Source organism: Panthera pardus, unplaced genomic scaffold (assembly GCF_024362965.1).
Source record: "Panthera pardus isolate Hobbes unplaced genomic scaffold, ASM2436296v1 HiC_scaffold_2, whole genome shotgun sequence".
Taxonomy (NCBI): Eukaryota; Metazoa; Chordata; class Mammalia; order Carnivora; family Felidae; genus Panthera; species Panthera pardus.
In genome coordinates, this window is record NW_026526765.1 from 122,571,087 (window position 1) to 122,592,091 (window position 21,005).

General features: G+C 47.2%; 1 protein-coding gene and 1 long non-coding RNA gene across 7 annotated transcripts in view; one reads left to right on the top strand and one right to left on the bottom strand.

Moving 5' to 3' along the window:
- Positions 1-21,005, bottom strand: part of CYSTM1 (cysteine rich transmembrane module containing 1) — a 76,627-nt gene that overhangs the window by 22,378 nt on the left and 33,244 nt on the right. The gene's annotated exons all lie outside the window — the stretch shown is intronic.
- On the top strand, positions 16,206-17,675 carry LOC109252163 (uncharacterized). Its single transcript, XR_002073871.2, has 2 exons — positions 16,206-16,547; positions 17,178-17,675. It is a non-coding gene; the product is annotated as an uncharacterized LOC109252163 (long non-coding RNA).

The following is a 21,005-nucleotide window of genomic DNA, read 5'->3' on the forward strand; positions in this document are numbered from 1 at the left end:
CAGGAATAGCTGCCTGATTCATTACCAGGCCCCTCCCAGGGTTTAAGACGGAGACCTAACTTGAGGTTGGGTTACCGTGTGAAAGGCTCTTCTTCCACGCCCCACCCACATCTTTCTGATCCTCTGAGAAGCATCTGATCTGCTCTCTGGCAAACTTGTCCCTTCATCCTCCAGCATCTAAAGCAAAGCCAAATAAAGCAACTGTCAGGAGACTAAAACAATGGCCAGAGTACTAAGCATGTATTGATGCCTTCTCTCAACTCATCCCCAGCCCAGACTCCTCTACACTCCCTCCCTTCCTTCTTGATTTAGGCTCCAGGGCGGCTTGCTCTGACTCGGCCCTCCCCTTCACCTCTCATAACCTCAGTGTCCTCACCTGCAAAAAAGCAGGGTTGACAGTGCTATCTGTAAGCGAGGCCCCAAAGAGATGAAAATGCATTGACAACAAGATATGGCTTGACCCTCCCCCTCCTGGGCCCTGCAGCCATGTGCCAGAGCAGAGGATAACAGCCCTAAGAGCAGAAAAGTAGCAGAGAATGTTCTCCTCGTTCTCCTGCTGGGCCAGACGCATGAAGGCCAGTGCAGGGTGGATGGGAACAAGGAGCATGCAGTCTCCATTAACCTGCACCAGCAAAAGCCTCTCAGCCAAGGATAAATGGCTACAGTGCACAGAGACAGGGTCCTGGCCCCATTTTATAAGGGCTGCATGGCCCACGGTTTTATCATGTCATGGGCTCAAAGTCTACCGGGGCACTGATTCTTAACGTCCTTAACTATGCAAAAGAGCTGTGGTTGGCTCAAGTGTGGATATGGAGAATTTCTATTAAGAAATTAATAAAGAGAATAACCATATAACCATCAAGAAAAAAATTCACAACCAGCCATCTCTACTTCCTAACTGAACTGATCTGGCAGTCTGGCCTAAAGAAGTCTCATCAAGAGGTAGAGACCCATGTCAGGACCGCTGAATCCATCAAAAGCCCATTATCCCCCAGGTGTGTACACCTCACCAGTTGCCAAGGGCTGTTGGACTAGGTTTAAACTGGTACAGGGAAAACCAGTCCTTGTGGCAACCCCAAATGCCAAAGTATGTAGAAAAATATTGTACTCCCCCATGAAAAAAATTTACATATAATTCTAATAATGTTAAATGCTGTATAAGATCTGGATGAAATAAAGACAAATTACAAGAACCAGCAGAGATGGGAGAGAATACTGTGCCTCACAAAGCTGCCATGGGTGGAAGAAAAATGGTCTCAACAGCCTCAGTTATCAGTGGGCTCAGGGTTTCAGGTCCCCAAATGGAGCCAGATCAGAGACAAGGTCAAAAGGCCAGCCCAACTTGGGTCAGGAGGGGCAAAGTCAGAAAGAGCATGCACCCCTAGAGCAAGCCAGCTCTAATAAGGACACTACCAACGTCCACCAGCAAGTGACAAGGGTGCCCCCACAATCACAAAGAAGTGGCCAACTAAGTTGGAGTTGTAATGCGCAGCAGAAGCCTATCAAATATCAAAATGAAGCTTGATGTTACAAGTGGTGCTTAAGTTGGAGTCTAAAATTAGATGGTGAGTAAAGCTAACTTTTGGTCTGTAAGCCTAGCCCTCAGTGGAGAAGGGCAATTTATCAGAAAATGACCTTCAAAGACATCTTGCTGCTTGTGCTTTAAAACTGTGACCCATAAGAACTGAAAGCACGAACTCAAACAGGTATTTATGCACCCATGTTTATAAGCAGCATATTCACAAAAGCCAGAAATGGAAGCATCCAAGTGTCCACTGACGGAGAAATGGATAAACAAAACATGGTTAATACATATGAGGAATAGTATTCAGCCTTAAAAAAAGGAAATTCTAACACATGCTATGACTAACCTTGAGGACATGATGCTAACACATATATGGCAATCACAAAAGGACAAATACTGTATGACTCCACTTACAAGAGATACCTAAAATGGACCGACTTCTAAGGCAGAGAGTAGAATGGTGATTAGGAGTGGCTGGAGACGGGCTTATTGTTCAACAGGTATAGAGTAAGTTTTCAAGAAGATGAAGTAAGTTTTGGAGATGGATGGTGGTGATGGCTGTACAATACGACTGTATTTAAGGCCAATGAACTGTATATTTAAAAATGGTTAAAACGATACATTTTATGTTCTGAGTATTTCACCATATACAAAAACCCCTACATTCTTAAAAAAAATTGTTTTTTTAATGTTTATTTATTTTGAGAGCGAGAGAACGTGCACGCAGTCAGGGGAGGGGCAAAGAGAGAATCCCAAGAAGGCTCCGCACTGCCGGCACAAGCCTAACACAGGGCTCGAACCCACAAACCACGAGATCATGACCTGAGCTGAAATCAAGCACTGGATGCCCAACCGACTGAGCCACCAGGCACTCCCCAAACCCCTACATTCTTTAATGCTTTGCTTACTCATGAGGACTCCAGGCACCTCGCTGCCCTGGGAAGGAGACACCAAGGCTGAGCTTCTCAGCAGGCAGAACTCCAAACGCGAGCGGTTCAGTAGCACTTACTCCCACAGCAGTTTCCCGCGGTTGGGTAGTGCCCACCGACCCTGGGCCCTCCGGGGCCAACCTGGACCCGGCCAGCAAGAGGCACATCGTGCTCATAAAAAACCCAAGTCCGCTCTGCCTGCCATATGTCCACCCGCCTTCCTCCCTCAACACTCCCGCAGACGGCTCCAATTGTGCGGCACCACCAGAGGATGTGGCAGACACTGCTCAGTCTCCCTCCCACCTCGTGTAGCCTGCCTCTCGTTTTTCTGACACAGCCCTGCAGGGGAGTCCAGGAACAAAAGACACCGTACCCGACTCCGGGAGCTCACAGACCACTTGGAAAGAAGAGCCAGAGACCCATCTAGGAGCCACACAGGGACATGCCACACTGGGTGGGACCAATAATAAACACAACTGGCATTTGGAATCAGGACATATCCTTTCAATGAGCTACAGGGAAAGGCATGTCCATCTTATTAGTGCCCCGTCGTCATGTCTCTTTCTCTTCCACTAATGCAAGAAAATTTAAAGAAACGATGGCTACTGAGTGTCTCATCAAGAAGTGGGCGTCACTTCAGTTTGGACCCGGCTTCTGACTGAGTCATCACAGCCCGACTCTCCTTGCCCCCAAAAGATGGCAGACAAGGTGGTTAATGCACGATCTGCCATTTCATACCCTGCTAAGAAGCTGGAAAGATGCCTGGAACTAGGGAATTGCAGAAACAAAGCAAGGAGAGAGAGATCAGAAAACAGAAACTCCCAATGTCCCTGGCTCTTGAATATGACAATGACTGTTATGACTTTGAAAGCTAAAGAGAAATCAGGAAAAGTATTATTTTCCAGGTTTTCAGGCACTGGGTTACAGAAAAAATTGGAGAGGTAGTATACTAAGGGGAGCTGGCTCTTTGGAACTTGTCCAAAAGGGCAGAGATGGCCAAGGAGGTAGCTGCTGGGTTCTACCAATTAGTGTCCAGGCACAGACAGGCACAGGTTTCTCTGTTATCAGCAATGCCTGTCTGACTCACACTGAATGACGGCCTCAGGAGTTTCATTCAAATAGGACTTGCTGCATTTTGTAACAAGGTAAACACTGCCATATCGTTTTTACTGAACACAAAGTGTGTTTTTATCTTAGGTATACAGACCATAACTGGCTTCTACACGCACCAGATTCCTGTGTTACTGATTAACAGTTCTAGCAGATATATTTATGCAAAACACCCCAGGTTGTTTCTTCCCTCCACTGTCTGGATTAATTTTGCAATAGTAAAAGACTTGTGTTTTCAGCTGACTGCACCTCAGTTTCAGGCCCTGGTGAGAACAAGGTGAGTTCTCAGGTCAGGGAGAGAACCGATGACCATTCTCAGTGAACATGGTGAGGTGATTCAAGGCAGACCTCACTTTATAAGGACTGTCCTGCCTCCCGAACTCCCTGCCCACCATTTCAGAGCAATAATGGTCATCCCTGTAGATCAAGAAAGAACTGTATGGGGTGCCTGGCCCCCACTAAGTCATCCACAACAATCTCTGCTGTTCTGTAACCCCACCACACAGCAACGTCAACCCAAAAGGCAATGACAAAAGGTCATCACCCACTGTGGTGAATGTGAGGCCAGAGAAAGGGAGATAGAGGTGTGGCCTTCCTTGTCTGTAGGGCTGTGACTAGAACCCTGCCAGGCTGGAGACAGGTCTGGGGTTTAGGGAAACAGCTTCCTTCTGTGGTCATCTGATGAGTTCTAGCTTGCTTGTCCAAAGAAGCCTGATAGAAAAAAGTCTCCAACATCATGACCAACTACCTCTCCACTGAAACCATGAGAGATATGCTAATCCTTGCTAGGAAAACCCTAAAGTGGTAAAATAAGTGGGCTTAGCCTTGGAGGCAGAGTGGCCATGCAGGGAGCCGCCAATGTGTCAGGAATGACAGAAGGCATCTGACCACTCCCCATCCACCGAACAGAGTTCAGCGGCCCAAAGCAGTGTGCTTATTTACAGCACCACCAGTGTGGAGAAGAGGAGGCTTCTCAGCAAACTCTGGAGGTCCAGCACACTCAAGCCAGTACAATCATCACTGGCAGGAGGACCCCTCCTCAGGTCACAGCACAAGCAGACCCAAGTGACTGCTCCTGGGCCTAGCAGCTCGCCAAGGAACACTGGAGAGAGGAGGGGGGGGGGTGCTTACAGTTGGATATCCTGGGATCCACTCTGGGTGCCACCTGGAGGGCGTGATCACCTCTCCTGAGCTCAGGCTCCTCATCTACAAAATGGGGATAATGACAGTACCTATTCCTTCACTGTGTTCTTCAGTAACTTAATGAATTAATCCACATAGGCCAGGGCCTAGTGTACAGCAGGTACTCAGTATATGCTAGCTGCTATTATTCCTCCCAAGACAAGAGACCTGAAGGTTGGAAGGCAGGGCTCCCTAATTGCTGAGCACCTGGCAGCAACATGGGCCCAGTGTAAAGCTGGTAGGGAGATCCTACAGTCAGTTTCCACTTTATAGGAGCAACCAAGATCTTTCTGAAGAATAAACACAGGACTCAGAAATGGGGTAAAAGAAGCATCTATTTCCCGCTGGTACTGCCCAAGCCGAACTGCTTGTGGACACCAGGCTGCTGGGCAATAACTGAGAAAGGCGGGGGCAGTGTCTCCTAATGATGTTCGCAAGCACACGGCCTTGGTACTTACCCATCCTTGCCCTTGTCGGCAGGATGGAGCTGGTGACCACCCAGAACCCTCTACCACTACCTGCCTTCTCCCATGCCTGACCAGGGGAGTGGCCAGGTATTCTTTTTCAACCTCCAGGAGGAACCCTGGTGACCCTTAGCTCCTGATTCCACCTGGATAAAAATACTGAAGACTCCCTAGGGGTGCCCGGGTGGCTCAGTTAGGCACCTGACTTGGGCTCAAGTCATGATCTTACCGCTTGTGAGTTCGAGTCCCGTGTCAGGCTCTGTGCTGAAAGCTCAGAGCCTGGAGCCTGCTTCCAGTTCTGTGTCTCCCTCTCTCTCTGCCCCTTTCCCACTCATGCTCTGTCTCTTTCGCTCAAAAATAAATGTTAAAAAAAATTTTTTTTAATAAAATTAAAAAAAAAACTACTGAAGACTCCCAATGTCACTTGCAGCTCTATTTTCCTAGCCTAGCCCAAGGCACTCAGGAGTCCTGGCATATAGGAGATATGGAACAAACCAATGAATGAATGAACAAATGAACCAACAATTTGCCTTACACATTATACCTTGGCTGGAAAAACCGTTTCCAGCCTGTCTTGCAAGCAAGCTGCAGGTTTGGGCTTAGCTATTCTCTGAAGCAACAGCAAAGCAGGACTAAGAAAAAATATGAAGATCCTATCAGTTTTAAGCTCTAAAGGAAGGGGGTCACTCCCTCTTCTATCAGCTCAAACCCTTCAAGAGACCTCATTCAGCCCAAACTTTCTTGCAGTGGCTGAGAGAGCAGTCTCTGGTATGGGAACCAGCACTTTATCCCACAGGGGACTGAGCTGACCAGGGGGAGACCTTGGGAGTCAAGCGAGTCAAGGGAACTCAGGGTCCAGAGGCTGGTTAGGCTAGGGAGAACGGGCCCCATGGAAGACACCTTCTCCTGAGAGGCCTCTGGAGAGCCTTTACTTCAGATGTACATGCCCAGGGCATCCTGCCCATAGCCTTGAGGAACTCATAGTTACCTGTGGCTGCCCAAGGGTACTCGGACAGGGCTTTTTTTTTGGGGGGGGGGGGGGGGGTTGGGGGTACTGACCCTTCATAAACTACGCATGATACACATCCCACCCAAAAGCAAAAATCCATTTTTACCTATTAAGAACTCAAATACAATCTTGTACTCTCTCTAAAATCCTTCAGATTGTCCTCCAGACAACCAAATGGAGTCATTTCAAGGGTAAATGGAAAAGCTCAGAGGGAACCAAAACACTACTGAAAAAAAAAGTCTACTGGCCATTTTTCCCCATCTTGCCCTACAGAAAGCACAACTGAAAGGCATTGAGGGGTACCTGGGTGGCTAGGTTGGTTGAGTGTCCGACTTTGGCTCAGATCATGATCTCACGGTTCATGAGTCTAAGTCCTGCATTGGGCTTGCTGCTGTCAACACAGAGCCCGATTAGGTCTGTCCCCCTCTCTCTGCCCCTCCCCTGCTCTCTCTTTCTCTCTCAAAAATAAACAACATTAAAAAAAATTATAGAAAGGCACTGAAAACATTCCCAGGCTACTCCCAATTTATGGTCTTTAAGCAGGTACGTCCTTGAGAAGAGGGGCAGATGCCTGGAACCCCAAGGAGAAAGCTCTGTCCACATCACCCCGCCCCCACCAAGTACATCCCTAAAATCCCTAGAAGGAGACTTAATTCTAAGGGCGCCCTGAGGAAGTGTGCCACCTTCCCGTTCAGGATCTCAGCCTGGACACACAAGTCACCTTTGATCAAATGAGGAAAAAGGCCCTGAGCCTCGTGGTGGGAAGAGGAGGGGAACGGTACTGGCCTCTCAAAACCCAAAGAGCTGCAGCCCTGATGGCACACATCAGCAAGCTTCCTGCTGTAAGCTGATGAGCCTTTCCACAAGAGTCCAGAGCAAAGTGCATGTTTCCTGGAAGAGGGGAGCCAGGCAAGTGTGAACAGAAGACCAAGGCAGCCTACAGATACGGTCAGCACCCATTCACTGGTCTGTCTCTGTGGGTCTGTCAGCCGCCCCCAAACTGTCAGCTCAGCTCAAACAGCAGGGGAGCAGGTTCCTCTCCACTGCTGTACCTGCCACAGGCCAGCTCCTGCAGACACAGGTTCACCAGATTCGGGGTGTAGGCTTGCTACACCTGGCATGGTCCATTCAAATAAAACGCAACCCCCTTACCCTCTCTGTGGCTCTGTTTCCTCACCTGAAAATGAGACAACAGAACCCATCTCTTAGAACTGTTAGGAAGAGTAGATGATTAACTCCTTGAAAAGCAGTAAGCACAGTGCCAGGCACAAAGTAAATGGACGATAAATTATAGCTGTTATGTTATGAACTAAATAAAAGGCAAAAAGGAAAAGAAAAGCAATCTATGTTAGAGTTTTACACTGTTTTGAGATTTTTCATAACAACAGTAACTCGCGCTGGGGGCACACTCCCGTGTGAAGTCAGCAGTGCGAGACTGACGTCTAAAATGGAGCCCTCGATGACAAGTGACCACCACTCCTTAACGTGCATAGTCTACAGGGCCAAGATGCAGCAGAGGATATATAAGACCTAAGGAATTGAAAATGAGACTAACATACTAAGTGAATTTCAAAAAGGGCTGCATTAAAAAAAACTAAACATGGCGCAAAAGATTCACACCAAAATGTTAACTCCTATCTCTGGGTAGCAAAATTAGGGTATTATTTACTTTCTGTAAGTAAGAGCTATCTCTGTAATTTAAAAAGGTATTTTCAAAACAAGGCCATGTTTCTGTGAGAGAATGGCAATATAACCCAGGAGCAGCAGCTTGCAGTGGGGCAGATGCCTTAGTCGGGGTGTGGGAAAAGCCATTCTCCTGGGCCCCAATCATTGTGGATGTGGTCACCACAACAGTGTTAGTGGCTGTTGTGCTGAGCCCTCATCCAACGATGTGGACACTGAGCCTCATCTTCACTGTTAGCATTTTCATTATAATCATCCTATGCCGTGTCCTGCTTTTTAGAGCACCTCAACTCTGGGGAGCCACAATATAAGCAGGATATAGATTTCCCCCCCTATGGCTAACCACAGTGACCACTGGGAAGCAGGTGCCAGGTATGTGCAGGCACCGTGCCACCCGCTGGGGGTGCAGGTAGCACCCTGGAGCCGGCCTCTCCAGCACAGCAAATGCCTGCTACTACTTGGAGGGTATGAATGTTCTAGGGAAAGACTCCTGCCACCGTAGGTGACCCCACGCTCACGGGAAAGTCCCAACACCAGGGTCTTGGCTCCAATCCTAGGGACTGACCGGCTCTGTCCCACCTGCACCTTCCAATTTCCCTAGATGCCTTTTACCCAAAGCAGTCTTCCGGCTTTTTTTTGTCCACCAAACCAATTTTTTTCATGGTTATATCAATGTAACTTTAAAAAGCTTCTGTGAGAGGTGAAGGGAATGTATAGGTCCCATGTGAAGACTAGGTAAAAGGAGTATTAGAGCAGAAAACCGAGGCCACACCAGGGAGGAAAGGGGCAGAGAACAATGAAGCAAACTGGTCTGGGAGTAGGTAAGACTCCCAACATCTTCTGTCTCCCCAGGCCAGCCAGGTGCGACCAACCGGCCTGCTGTCAGCAGGCACTGAGCACATCCTGCCAGGCAACTCAGTAAACTGGATCTGCAAAAAGCAGTTTCCTTTTTATACTCCAATACCCCTGAGTGCTGGGCAGGCCAATGTTTTTGAAAAGGCAGAATAGAGTGTTTTGCAGAAAGGATGTGACCAAAACAGAATGCATCTCTCAATCCAAGAAAACAGAAAAACCTGAGGCCATCTTGAGGGGCCTATGGTTCCCATGTCTTTGTGACCAGACTGTCTTCACACGATGCCCAGGTCCATGACACCTACAGCAGTTCTTAGAGGGACTTTGTTAAAGCACTGGGCCTTGCTGAGCAGATCTGCCAAATTAAAGCCTGAAGTCACGATTGTGTGAAACAAGAGTCAAATTCGGTACCAAGAGCCCGGCACATTCACTCAAGGCCAATCTCACGTGCTTTTGTGAAAAGAACGGAATAGAGTTGCAGTTGAGTGTCCCCAGAAAGAACACGTCTCACCCGTAGAGCCCAATTCCTGTACCACTCCTCACCAGCAGCTATTGCTAATTTTGAAGTATTCTAAGGATATTCTCTAATGGAATGCAAAAGAGCATAAAAGTTAAGAACATGGTGTGAAATCAAGCAGACCTGGGTTCATTCAGTTCATGGCTCAATGCGTTACTTTATGACTTTAGGCAAGTTATTTCCTCTCTCTGAATCTCAGTCTCCTCATCTTTAAAATGGGAAACCACCAAGACTGCTTAAGGATTAAATGAGATAATGTTGACAGACCACCTGAAGAATAAGATCTAATCAGAAATATTTAACATTTGGGGCGCCTGGGTGGCTCAGTCGGTTAAGCGTCCGACTTCAGCTCAGGTCATGATCTCACAGCTTGTGAGTTCCAGCCCTGCTCGGTCTCTGTGCTGACAGGTCAGAGCCTGGAGCCTGCTTCTGATTCTGTGTCTCGCTCTCTCTCTCTCTCTGCTCCACCCCCACTTGCACTCTGTCTCTGTTCTCAACAATAAACGTTAAAAAGAATTTAAAAGAAAGAAAGAAAGAAAGAAAGAAAGAAAGAAAGAAAGAAAGAAAGAAAGAAAGAGTTCACATTGATTTAGTGCCTGACACAAGGGAAAAAGGAAGATGAAGGTAGAAAATTTTTTTCCTCATTCATGGGAGGCCACGTGACACAGGGAAGCACTGGGTCGGCTATCTGGGGGCCCAGGGGCAACATATCGTAACTCTAAGACTCTGGCTCCACATCTGTAAACTCCGGGATAACTACTCAGCCTGAAGGACTACTTTGAGAACTGAAGCCAAGTCCACAAAGCTCTCAGCCCAGCATCAAGCACCTCACTAGGTACCCAGTAAATGGTAGCTGCGGAGGGGCATGGGCCTTGGGTTTGGATTGGGTTTTGAATCCCAGCTCCACCACTTCCTAGCTGTGCGACCATGAAAAAGTTAAGTTAGCCTTTTTTTTATGCTTCAGATTCTTCATCTAGATGATGGGGATAGTTAAGACCTATCTCAGAGGGGTGTTCCGAGGACTGAATGAATTAATATATAAAAAAGCGCCTGACACATAGCAACCACTGAAGTATTAGCTCTGTTCTTGAGCTAGCTATTTAATAATTAACAGTAAATATTTAAACATTTGGATCACTAGGCGCGCCTGGGGTGGCTCAGTCGGTTAGGCTTCCGACTTGGGCTCGGGTCAGGGTCTCACAGTTTGTGATTCTCAATCTCGTGACGGGCTCTGTGCTGACAGCTCGGAGCCTGGAGCCTGCTTCAGATTCTGTGTCTCCCTCTCTCTCTGCCCTTACCCCACTTGTACTTGGTCTCTCTCTCTCTCTTAAAAGTAAACATTAAAAAAAAAAGCCAGTTAAAAATTTGGACCACTAGACTCAAGCTCTTATTGTTCAGCTGTTTTTTTTGTTTTTGTTTTTTTAAGATTTTGTTTTTAAGTAATCTCTACACCCAACGTGGGGCTCGAACTGACAACTCCGAGATCAAGAGTCAAATGCTCCACTGACTGAGCCAGCCAGGTGACCTTCTGCTGGTTTTAATATAGGGAATGGTATCAAACACCCAGATTCTCCAGTCTTAGACTAAAGAGAAGCTCAGAAACAAAGTCTGTCCAGCCAGAGGTCAAGAGGGAGTTCAATATAGTTCCAAGTTCCCGAGCCTTCCTCCTGGGCAGACCACTAGAAAAAGGCATATATTTTTCAGCTGCTGATGAAACCGTTTAGGAATGCTTTTCCTCCACTGGGTTCAAAAAACAATGGGCAACCTGAATTTTTCATTATGCAGACTCTACTGCAATGGCCCTCAAAGGTGATTTGGGTCCCTAGGGGGGACTCTGGTAACGTCTGGAAACGCTCCGGTTGCTGTAACTGAGCAGCCACTACTGGCATTTAGTGGATAAAGGTGAAAATGCTGCTAAGCATCCCACAAAGCAGGAGACACCCCACCCACCTCTAACAAAACGTATCCAGTCGGGGTGCCTGGCTGGCTGAGTCAGTAGAGCATGTGACTCGATCTTGGGTTTGTAAGTTCAAGTCCTCGGTAGGGTACAGAGATTACTTAAAAATAAAATCTTTTCAGAGAGCTTTTATTCTTTTTTTTTGAGAGAGCGAGCAAGTGGGGTAGGGGCAGAGGGAGAGGAAGGGAGAGAGAATCCCAAGCAGGCTCCATACTGTCAGAGCAGAGCCCAATGCAAGGGTCGAACTCACAAGCCATGAGCTCATGACCTGAGCCGAAATCAAGAATTGGACATTTAACCAAATGAGCCACCCATGTACCCCAAAAATGAAATCTTAAAAAAAAAAATTATCCAGCCCAAACGTCAACAGTGAAGTTGAGAAATCTTGCCCTATAGGGAGGTTGCTTCTGATCAAGTAAAGGAAAGAAGACAGTATACGCAATGCCCTCTGCACTACAGTGGCAGCCAGGTACAAATGACACGTGCATGTAAGCAAGAACTGCCTGGGAAATAAAAATGCAAAAATGATTTGAGACGATGGCACATCTGGACTATGACCGGAATTTAAAAAACTGTTTTGTATGTGAGTTGTTACTATGTTTAGGGACCAGCGAAGAAGTGAGGGCCAGCACTCACGGAAGCAAAAATGACTCAACGCTCCATCTCTCAGTTGTGATCATTCCCATAGCTGATAGCAAGTATTGTTAACGGAGCTCCACCCCCTGCTACACAATGAATTTTCTGCTCGGGTAGCGCCTGGGTGGCTCAGTCAGTTGAGTGGCTAACTCTTGCTTTTGGCTCAGGTCATGATCTCAGGTTGTGAGATCCGCCCCAGGTTGGGCTCCATGCTGAGTGTGAAGCCTGCTTAAGATGCTCTCTCTCTCTCTCTCTCTCTCCCTCTGCCTCTCTCACTCCTGCATGCTCTCTCTAAAAGGCAATAAACAAACAGCCAGACAACACGAGGGAGGGAAAGGAAGTGCAAAGTCTTTTCTGCAAATTCAAGCCCAAAGTTGAAAAACTTGAAAAAGCTCATTCCAGAGTCTCACCTGTCCCCTCTCCTGCCTCTCTCTAAACTCCTCTTCATCTTTCATCAGTCAATAAGCAATTACTGGGGACTCAAACAGTCAAATTAGACAAAGTCTCTGCTATCGTGGAAGACCTTAATTCTATAACTACAGCTAAGATAAAAAAAAAATTACAAACCAGTGGAGGACAGAAAGCTGACCCAGACTAGGGGGTGGAAAGTAGCACTCAACGTCGCTGAAGTGCCACATGAGCAAGATGGGAAGGATTTAATAAGGGTTACCTGAGCCAAGAGAGGTGTCAAGACTTTTCAGTCATACAGAGGAAATACCATTTACGAAAGCTACGTGGGAAGAGAGGCCTGGCGAGGCTGAGGAAATGAACTGGAATCTGGTAGCAGGGCCAGAACGTGAACGACCTCAAGCCTTTTGGAATCCTGGCCTTCATTCTAAGAATAATACCAAACCATTAAGGAGGGAGAAAGAAATGTTGAAACCCTCACCTTGTGTAGTTCCTACTCCTCCATGCCCAAGGGTTAGGGGAGGAAACTGCTGCCACCAAAACCTCTTTACCCTCAGTGAAATCAAAACCTCTGGCCTCTCACACAGAAACCCAAGCCAGGAGCAAAGCCTCCAACCTAAATGGAAGCCATCAGAACACTGCAAAGAGAAGGAACAGCTTCTCCTCCAAAGCAAGGCTCAACAAGTTCTCAGGCCAATGAGCCATAAAGGCCCATGCCATCTCTGAGGAGGGAAAAGAGACCTTCAAGATGGCTGAGAGAAATAGTTGATGTCAGAGCCCTTGTCAAGAGCCACAAATACCAGGGGGACCCCAAAAGCAGCCCATCTTCCCTTGGTTGAGGGGCCGTGTTCAGGCCGCATCAGGCCACAGCCAACTCCCGTCTCCAGGTGTGCACTTTCATCTGCACAGGGCCTGGGGATTCATTCTGCCAGATCTTTCTCAAGTCCCACGACCAGCTACTGTGCTGGGTCTGGGAAACGAACTGTGTCCGTTCCTACTCCTTCCTTGTTCATCTTCCTCCTTCTCTCTCTCTCTCTCTCTCTCTCTCGGCCACCATCCTTCTGGCCACTGGATCTGTCTCTTCCTCACAGCAAAGAGTGTATGTGACTAAGCCCACTTCCTGGGTCAGAAACCACAACTTCTCAATTATGACAGGCCTGGCTAATTTTTTTTTTAAGTTTACTTATTTTGACAGAGAGGGTGCAAGTGGAACAAGGGCAGAGAGACAGGGAGAGAGAATCCCAAACAGTCTCCACGCTGTCAGCACAGAATCCAGTATGGGGCTAGATCCCAAAAACCGTGAGATCATGAACTGAGCCAAAGTCAAGAGTTGGACACTCAACTGACTGAGCCACCTAGGCACCCCTGGCCTGGCTCGAGTCTTAAAGACGCTGACCCAGTCCCATGTGAAACACAAAAGCATTCTAAGGAATTCCATGGGAACACCATTTGGGCACCAGAAGACTCAAACGAATTACCCAGGGTCTGGGCTAAGAGATGTGAGAGGAAGGACAAAGGTTAAACGGGCTAAACAAAGAGAAACTGAGGAGAAGATGTAAAGGAGTGTTTTGTAAGGCAGCCAACTCTTGCCACGAAGAACCAGGAGGCCAAGATAAACCAGGAGACCAACAAGGAAGAAGCACAAAAGAGGCACCAAGTACGCCGAGCGCAGACCTCAGGCGATGAAGGCAGCGGCGGAGCAGAGCCCACTGGCGCGGACCACCTCTCCTCGAGCAGAGCCGGTGAAGCAGAGACAGGCCCCAGTGAAAGTGAGTATGAGAATGCCCCACCACTCACTAGCTCCGACCTTGGCAAAACCCCTCCTTTGAAAGGACTCACCTCCCAGAGCGGTCAGGCCAATTAAACAATAAAGGGTATACAACGTTCAGCACCAGGCCCGGCACACAGTGGCTCTCAGGACCACGCCCAGGATTCTCCCCAGACGAGGACTAAAAGAACCCCAGGTAAGGCCTAAAGGAGAATGACTCACAAGACACCTGAGCAGGTAGAGGATGTTAGGGGGGAAGAGGACACTCGATCATTCCACAAATAGTAGGAACTATTTGAGGAGTGAACCTAACAAACAAAGGGGCTGTACATATATGTATGTATAAAGGAGCTTATATTCCAGCAGGAGGAGAGAGGCAGCCAAGGAACACATAATAGTATTACATAGGGAAAGGAGATGAGAACAGGGATAGACAGTGCCCGGGTGGGGTGCCCATTTAGGCAAAGGGTGAAGGGAGGCAGCTGGACGGCCTCTATGACTACATGCCTGCAGACTACGAGAAACGAGAACATATCCCTTTAGATTTCTGAGAAAAGGCAAAGCCCTGGAGGGGAGTGGACCTGGTGAGCGAACGGGCAGCCGGAGAGGGCGGGGCAGAGGGTGCAGGGGGCAGCTGGCTCTGAGAGGGCCTTGCTGGTCACTGGAAGGTCTCTGGCTTTTACTCTGAGTGACATGGAAAGCAATTAGGGAGTCTGAACAAACAGAAAGCAGACAGCAGGAGCGAGAGCAGGGAGGGAGACCAGCCATGTGGCCATGACTGCAGAGGGCGACTCAGGAGTTGTCCCAGGTGCCTCAGGCCAGTGTGGATGCTCAGGGGAGACCCAAGTGACACTCACCAATTGGCTTTCCCACCTCGCCCCTGAAGGCTTCCTGTCTTCACCACCCCCATCCACCCATAAGCAAAAATTCAGAAAATTTACGTGGGCTGAAGGAGAAAACTAAACTTCCTCTCTGCCCACAAACGTGCCATAAACTGTACAAAGCGTATTACTTTATTCTACGTCACGGTCCTGTCATCCCAGCTTTACAGAAAAAAGCCCGAAGCCCCGGAAATGAGAGACACTCCACCTAGATTCCTAAGCCAGTGCTGCTTTTGGTGGCACCAGGCAGCGCCCTCGCTGGGACATTCTGTCATCTGATACCTGGCAAAGACGGCTCTGAGCTGGACTTTAGGCTGGAAAGGCTTCCCAGGGCAATGAAAACGCTCCGATCGGAGTTTCTGATGAAAAAAGGCTTAAAGGCTCCAACAAACCAGGCTGTAATTCCACACCTGAAGTCAATTAGCCAGAGATGCCAGACCATTAAATTCCTTCCTATCCTCACGATGACTGATGAGAGCAGTGTCAGACACCAAGAAGAGCATCCAGAAGGAGAAATATGCCATTCTATCACCACCCTCCCCCCAACTGCTGACCTTGGACTAAAGGAGAGGCCACTTTGAACTTCTAGTTGGTTGGCCAATGACCCAGTAGGGCACTCCTGGAACAAACACTCTCCTTTTGCATCTTCAAATTACAAAGAACCGTAACAAGGTCACTTTCAGTTCCTGATTTGCAGGCCTAGAAACCCAGTTCAAAGGCCAATTGGGATTTTGAACTCCATGGGGACATCCCAAAGACTCTGCTGTAATAGAATTTCTTTCATTTTAAATCAATACCTTGCCTGATATCACAGTCCTAACCCAGAAGAACATGTATAAAATCCCAATATCTGGATTCGCAAGAGGTAAACAGCATGGGAAGGAGCGCAGAGGGAAAGGGACCCAGACAACTCACCTGAATTCACAATCACCTTTCGAAATGGCAGCATTTCCATTCCACCAACACACATTTACTGAGCACATACTACGTGGCAGCACTTCTCTAGGTGCTGTGGGAGGCAGAGATGGAGAGAAAGCCTCTGGGACGCTTCCAAGGGGAGGCAGGCATGCAAAGATCACCGCGGTTAAGTAACCTGCTCAGGTCCCGGTGTTAATAAGGGGATCTGAACCCAGATTAATCATAATCCACTTTGTCTCTGCCTACTACTAGGAATCTGGTGCCCTGCCCTAAACTACCAGGTTTTTGTGTTTGTTTGTGGTGGCTGGGGGTGGGGTGGGGTGGCAGCGGGGGAGTATGGAATGGGCTGCAAAGGTAGGTATTTTCCTGACGTGGGAGTCTGAGAACTGCTGTGGAACATGCGGGCCCATAGCACTAGGATGAAATGAGGAAAAGCACTTAGCTTGGAATCATGACTCACATCCTTCTTGAACTCGCTGACTCTGGGCAAGTCACTAAACCTCTCTGGGCTTTGGTTTGAATCTCTCTAAAAGGAGGCGGTTAGCTCACAAGGAATGGTTAAGAGGCTTCATCTCATCCAATTCAACTGGATTCAAGCCTATTCACAGCCACTGCCTAGGGCACCGTGGTAAGGAGGATTGTGAGGTCACATTAGGGCTAAGCAGAAAGGACCACATGAGACTCCAAGGTCTGCCATGAGCTTGGAAGGTGAGTAACCAGGCGAGCACCTGAGGACCTCCACTGCGGATGATCTGAGGTATCTGAGGGGGTGTCATTTTGATTTTGGTGGCAGCATTTTAAAATGTCTCTTCTTTCATGACTTTCTCACCAATTCACAGAAATCTTCCTTAAATCGATTTTCTAAGACCGGAGATATTGTTTTGTTTAAATTTTCACTTTGAACAATTCTGTAACTACGGCACGGTCAACAAGAGCCTACCAGCAGTTTTGTTAGTTAGAATGCCTCCCTGAACAGGAGTCTACCTATCACCACTGGGACTTGCTGTAGGGCTTGCAAAGGTCCCCCAACACATATGTCATTCTGCAGTGTGGCTTTGCCACTGTCCTCCCAAGCACTGAACTCTGTCTCACCCCCCTTGAATCCCACCTACACAGACCCATGGCTGCTTGGGCCATGGAGCGGGATCCAAGTGCTGTTGTGAGTCTTCCGGGCCTGGGCAGGATCGTTACACGGTAGTGATGTAAGGTTTGGGGAAATCTGGGTGAAATCATTTGTACTATTTCTGCATCCTTTTTTTAAGTCTGCAACTGTTTCAAAACTAGAAATTAACTAAAGTCTGTTTCCTTTTTCTCTTTTTTTGCACACGGACACTGAAGGAGTCCCACTTCCTGAGGCCACTGTGTTGTCAGGATGCCCAACTTAGTCCCACTGAGGGGCCAAGTGGAGGAGAAGAGGGAAACAGAGACATCAGATGTGGGGTTCCGTGGGGTTTTTTTGGTATTTGGAAGAGAAATTAGTTGTTATAATGAACCGGAAGTACAAGATTTCACCAAAACAGCAACAGTTGACAGAATATGGCTGAACTTAAATGAAACTTTCAAGGGAAATAAGTGTGAAACAAAGCCCATAGGAGTGAAGAAGTGCACTGGTTAGGAACACACGTAAAGATAGTAGCGTCTAAGTGTGGGTATCTTCTGACTCTCCCTCTGACTGCAGTCAGATTGCCATCATGCTTCCACAACCCTCTCCCTTCTGAAGCTTCTGCAAAACCACACAGCTTCTCTGTACTGCAGATGCAAGCCAACCCAAGAGCACCCCTTTAGGCATGCTGTATAGAGCCAAGAGGAGAGTTCATAAATCTCATAGCCAACCAAGGGCCTCGATTATCCTCTATGTTCCAGCCCCAGGAGATGCCATGGGGAGCAGAGATTTCCACCCAAGCCCTTTCCAAATTACAGAATCTCTAACTTGGGGTGGTTGTTACATAGCACTATGTCAACTTTTCACCTGTGGCAAAAAGCCTTCAATTCTGGTTTGGCAAGATCTAGCTATCTGAATGAGCCTTTTGGACCTATTCCTTGGGCTGAGGTTGGTTTCACAGTCTTCTTGGCTAAATGCTTTTGTTTCCTGAGTTCCTTTTTATATAGCATCCCTACTCTTATTTCATTAAGATTTATCTTCCCACATATCTAAGGCTATTAGAGATATTTTCCCCCCTTTTTCTCACAGGTTTTTTGTTCCTTGTGTCATCTCTGTCCTCTCAGAGTCCCTTTTTTGTGTCTGTGTTGGTCACTATCTGTCATTTTGCAGCCTCTACTCAGGTCTCTGGCAACCCTCTACTGTTGGTTAATTTTTAAGGCTGAAATGCTGTCACTTGCAGTCTTAAGAACCTTGGCGAAACGTAACACAAATGCTGAAAGCCTGCACTAAGACGGCACCAGCTAAGTTGACTGAATTCAGACATTAAGGAGGTAAACTAGACAGAAGACAAAAATTAACTTAATTCAGAGAGGAGGTGCTCTGAAAGAAGTCTGTATAGGCTGCAGCTGAAGCACATGGGATCGGTTACTTCTACCATAGAGGTGGGATACAAAAGGGGAAGCTTCATAGAGGAGTGACATTTTGTTTCACCTCTGAGGTGTGCAGGGTGGGGTAGAGCAGAAATGCAGGGTAGGCAGTCACAGGAGCAGCGTGGCAGGTGAGAGGCCCCGTCTACTTACAGATACCAGATGATGACACCCTTGACTTGAAGTGGATGTAATGACTGATGAGCCACCTGCTGGTCTTGGAAGGGATGGATGTATTTTGTGCGTGGGGAGGGCTGGGGAAGACATAAACTGCTGGGTACAGAATGGAAAGCGGTAAACCATCTGCCAAGATGGTCACCAACAATTCCTCCTGCTCTACATTCACACGCTGTTCCTCCTGAGACAGAGTTTAATTTACATGAATGTTTATAATAGCCATGACTTACTATTCACCACAGTCAAAAAGTAGAAACCCAAGCATGAATGGATAAAGAAAATGTGATATATCCATACAATGGGGTGTTATTTGGCAACACAAAGAACGGAGTACTGACACACGTGGAGGAGCCTTTAACACGTTACACTAAGTGAAAGAGCCAGTCATAAAAGGCCATATTATAGGATTCATTTTATAAGAAATGTCCAGAACAGACAAATCTACAGAGATAAAACAGATGTATGGAGGGGGAAGGTTAAGGAAATGGGAGTGATTGCTAAAGGATATGGCTTTCTTTGGGGTGATGAAATGTTCTGGAATTAGCGGTGATGGTCATACAACTCCCGACTATATCTCTCAATAAAGCTGTTACCAAATCGGGGGGGCGGGGGGCAGGGTATCGATGACATCTATTTCCCCTCCTATTGAATCCAGCCAGCCTTGTGACTTGCTTTGAACAAAAGAATATGGTAAGTGATGGTGGACCACTTCTGGGCCTAGACATGAAAAGGCTGGCAAGATCGTACGCTCACCCCCTTAGAAGCTAACCACCATGCAGACAAGCCAGGGTAGATGAGAGACAACAGGTAGAGAGGGGCCTCGTGGAAGTAAACCAGGGCCCTACTCATGTGAATGAAGACATCTGGGACATACCAGCCCCGACCAGGCTGACAGCTGAATTAAGTGACCCCAGGAGAGATCATACGAAGCCAACTCACAGAATCATGAGAATAAATCACTGTTGTTTTCAGCCACTGAGTTTTGGGGTGGTATGTTATACGAGGGATAACTGACACACAACCTCTCCAAGCCTCAGATTCTACCTCTGTAACATGGGACCAAAGCTATAGGGCTCTTGTGAAAGTTACATGAGGCCAGTACTAGGTACTAGGCTTCAGAAATACTAGTTGTTACAGTTGTTATCATTAAATATCATCCCAGGAGACCCCAAATGTATTGCAAGTATACTCCTTGGTAAGCCTCATTCCCACAAGCACCTGTCACCTCCAATCACATGGTTTTCAAAAAACTGGTTTCCCAACAAAGAAAAACAAAAGATATTTTTACTACAATCTCTACAGTAAAAAAAACAAAAAACAAACAAAATTCTGAACCATAAACAGACTTAGATTCTGCTTAGCTATCTATCCAGCTACCTACCCATTCAATACACCTTTATTAAGTCCTTACTGATTACCAGACACAGGTTAAGAATAACTAAGAAGACCTCCCCTCCTTTGAATCAGAAACAGTTTCTTCATAGGAGCTGTTGACAGAATGGACTACACACTTTCACTTCAGCTGATGGATGTACCTGCAGTTATAGATAAATCTAAAATCATCCAGCTGGAGAAAAAAGTTATAGGCACAGATTCCAAAGCCAAACCATCAGGATTCGAATCTGGAATCTGCCCCTTCTAGCTGGCCAAGTCCGTATGCCACTGTGGGACTCAATGACTTCACTGTAAAATGGGAACAACCTCATAAGATTGTTCCAAGAATTAAATGTTAATGTACGTAAAGCTCTTAAGAGACCACTTGGCACACAAGCACTCATTAAGAATTAGCTAATCTAAAAAGCTGAAGGCACTGTAAAAGAGCAAACCAGAAGGTCATACAACAGTTCTAACAGTCACCAAGACATCTAGCACAGTGCTTCTCAAGATGTGTCCTTTCTAATCCACCATAGATTGACACGTATTGTAAAATGCAAGATCACCTGCTTGAATGTCACAGCAATGTCAAATTACTCTACAAGTTCTTCTGTTTACTCGTACTTTCTGTACTTATCACATTCACAGACTGGCACTTATCTGCAGAGTCAGCTTTGAGTAGCACTGTTCTAGCACACCAGAAGGACTCATAGGCCTGCTGAAAACTCAGCTAGCAAGTTCAAGAGAATTATGAGAACATTTAAGCAAAGAACATCAACCCAAGAGTAGGGACAAGAGGATGACTTGGAGGTCAACAAACCAACAATGAAAATAATCCCAGCAGGCCAAATCTAAAATACGAAACTGGGTGTCAGGGCAAGAACCCAATCAGTACTTTCCCCCACTGGTACCCCAAAAGGGGCCATCAGAAAACACATCGACCAGGAAGTCATCAGCCCCAGAGGGATAAGAGACATAGAGGAAGTAGAAAGAACTGATGCAGGCCTCCTGAGAAAGAAGTCCTTCTCAGGAGTTAGAAGCTACCTTAAGCGGTCACCAAGCCTTGGGAACGTCAACCACAGCACA